This window comes from Wasmannia auropunctata, unplaced genomic scaffold, assembly GCF_000956235.1.
Source record: "Wasmannia auropunctata unplaced genomic scaffold, wasmannia.A_1.0 LD336054.1, whole genome shotgun sequence".
Classification (NCBI taxonomy): domain Eukaryota; kingdom Metazoa; phylum Arthropoda; class Insecta; order Hymenoptera; family Formicidae; genus Wasmannia; species Wasmannia auropunctata.
In genome coordinates, this window is record NW_012026836.1 from 171,379 (window position 1) to 174,263 (window position 2,885).

The window sequence follows — 2,885 nt, forward strand, 5'->3', positions numbered from 1 at the left end:
AATACAACTTTCAACGCGTGAGATCTCGACGGATCGTGTGAGGACGGTAACCGGAAGTAGTTAGGCGCCTGTTCCGCCTATAGGGCGACATCTGCGATGTCACTAGAGCGTTTAGAACCAGGAGCGCTTAAGGGCGCCAGAATATAAACAGTAGTCATGGGATCGTATCACGATAAGTGCGCCAACATTTATATATACACATAGTTTATGATCGAAAAAACTAACTTGAAACAAATGCGTAAAATTCATAAAACAAAACATCTCTGTACATAGAAACATATAAATATAATTAAATGTATTAAACGTACAACGTTTTTCAAGAGGAATAAAAGGTATTAAGAAATAAATAAAACGAAAAGAAATATGTCTAAGAAAGTTTCAAAAGGAAAACAAGGTAAAAGTATTATAAAAATTATATTAATATCTAATTAAAATAATATTAATGTTAATATTAGTAATAATAAAATTATTCAGTCAAAAATAATTGGTTGAATTGACATCGATTAATATTAATTTCATGTTGATTTAATTAAACATTTTTGGATAAATAATATGAATAATATAATGAGAAATATAATATTGTTTATCAAATGATTTGAGATATAGCTTAATATTTAAAAGAGATTTTAATTTCATGTTGATTTAATTAAACATTTTTGGATAAATAATATGTATAATATAATAAAAAATATAATATTGTTTATCAAATAATTTTAGATATAGCTCAATGTTTAAAAGAGAAAAGTCTTGAAACAAATGATTTATCCAAGAAATCACATAATATTTCGATTCCTAATCAAGATGATAAACTTGAAGAAATTGAAGTTTCATCTGATAATATGTTGGAAAATGTTCAACCAGAAGATTCGACTGTGTATGTATATTTGATAACACAATTAATATCATTATTAACAGAAAGTAAGGAATAATATTATATTTTTTATTTTATGCATATTTCTGTTATAACACATTTAATTTTAACATATATTTATATTATTTTATATTACTTGTATATTTTGTAACTTTTAAACGTATCAATTTTAATATCTAATTTCTATTTTTAGAGTATTTATATAAATTATTATTTATGTAAATTATCATGTAATTTAATATATTTATTATATATAATTAAATTTACTTAATAAACTTGATGATATTACGCAGAAAACAAAAAATAATATAATAACATTTACTTCATTTAGAAAGTTAAAAATTTAAATAAAATTATGTTATAAATTTATTATATTAATAAAATGCTAAAAGTATTAAATTATAAAACAAGATCTATTATATATTATAATCTATTATATATTATATTCCACATGATTAATTTTCTATGTTAAACAAGTTTAATTTACAATTTCTTTGTTTTTTACGCATAATAACATAAAGTATATTATATAAATTTAATTATATAATAAATATATTAAATTATGTGGTAATTTATAAATACTAATTTATATAAGCATTCTAAAAACAAAAATTAAATACTAAAATTGGTAATTAAAAATTAAGAAATATATTGAATCAATAAAGTAAAATAATATAAATATGTATTAAATTATAATATAAATATGTATATAATATGTAAATAATATAAATATGTATAGTATAATAGAAATTTGTGAAAAATAAAAAATATATTAGATTTATTAATCCACTTACATTTATTCATACCTATCCATCTAACCATATCTATCGATATTTACCTATATTAAATTATATCTATTCATCTATTTTTATTCATTTGTATCTACCTATTTATCTATATTTATTCATCTATCTATATTTGTTTATATTTCCTATATTTATTCAAATAGTTACGCGGCAGCTTCCAGCTATGCTAAAGATTGAGATTCGAATTCAAAATTATATTTTATCGATATAACATATTTTTAAACATATTAATTTTAGTTTATTTTTTATTTAAAAAAAATAAAATATTGTGTAAATATTGCGTACGCTACTGTTGTTGTGTAGGAAAGAGCAAATGTTGGTCCCATCATTAAAAATTCTATTAAAATTATCCACTATAGTATTGGTATTACAGATATTAAACCTAACCAAAGTGCGTAAAATACGAGAGACAAAGTAAAGGTGTAACCATATCCTAATTTATTCAATATTTTACCTAGAAAAGAAAAAATTTAATATTTTAAATTATCCAATTTCCCCATTCATATAAGAAATTATAACAAAATAATATTTAACGTTACCAGATAAAGGTATGAATATTATTGCACTACCGAAAGCTTGCGCGGCTAATGTAAAACCTTTTATTAATTTAATTTTATCCATCCAACCAGTCTTCATAGCAAGATCTTTTTCAAACCTAGAAAAACAAATTAATTTGAATTAGTGCAACAAAGTATTACAAAGTATTATTATAAATATAAATCATTATTTGTTTACATGTATATTATATAACAAATTTAAATTATTTGTGATATCTTTTGTAATATTTCATTGTATATTTTTTATAGTTTTAGTCATGCGGTTACGTAAAGACTAATTTTGCATTTGTGCATCAGAATCAATTAAATAAATTTATTAGTTATGGATTATTGCAAAAATAATCAAAATATTAATTCGTATTATACGACTAAAATTAAAATTATAAATTTAAATTATTCATTCAATAATCCATAACTAATAAATTTATTTAATTGATTCTGATGCTCAAATGCAAAATTAGTCTTTAGGTAACTATTATACATGACTAAAACTATAAAAAATATACAACAAAATATTACAAAAGATATCACAAATAATTTAAATTTGTTATATAATACATGTAAACAAATAATGATTTATATTTATATAATTTAAATTTATAATTCAAATTTTAGTCATATGATAAACATGTTTATATATATATATATATA

The 2,885-nt window shown here is 20.2% G+C and overlaps 1 long non-coding RNA gene across 1 annotated transcript; it reads right to left on the reverse strand.

Annotated features, from left to right (window-relative positions):
* Window positions 1–2,092: 2,092 nt before the first annotated feature.
* LOC105450899 lies at window positions 2,093–2,293 on the reverse strand. The gene is made up of 2 exons (XR_974507.1): window positions 2,217–2,293; window positions 2,093–2,131 (listed from the first exon to the last, which is right to left on the reverse strand). It is a non-coding gene; the product is annotated as an uncharacterized LOC105450899 (long non-coding RNA).
* Between the last annotated feature and the right edge of the window lie 592 nt (window positions 2,294–2,885).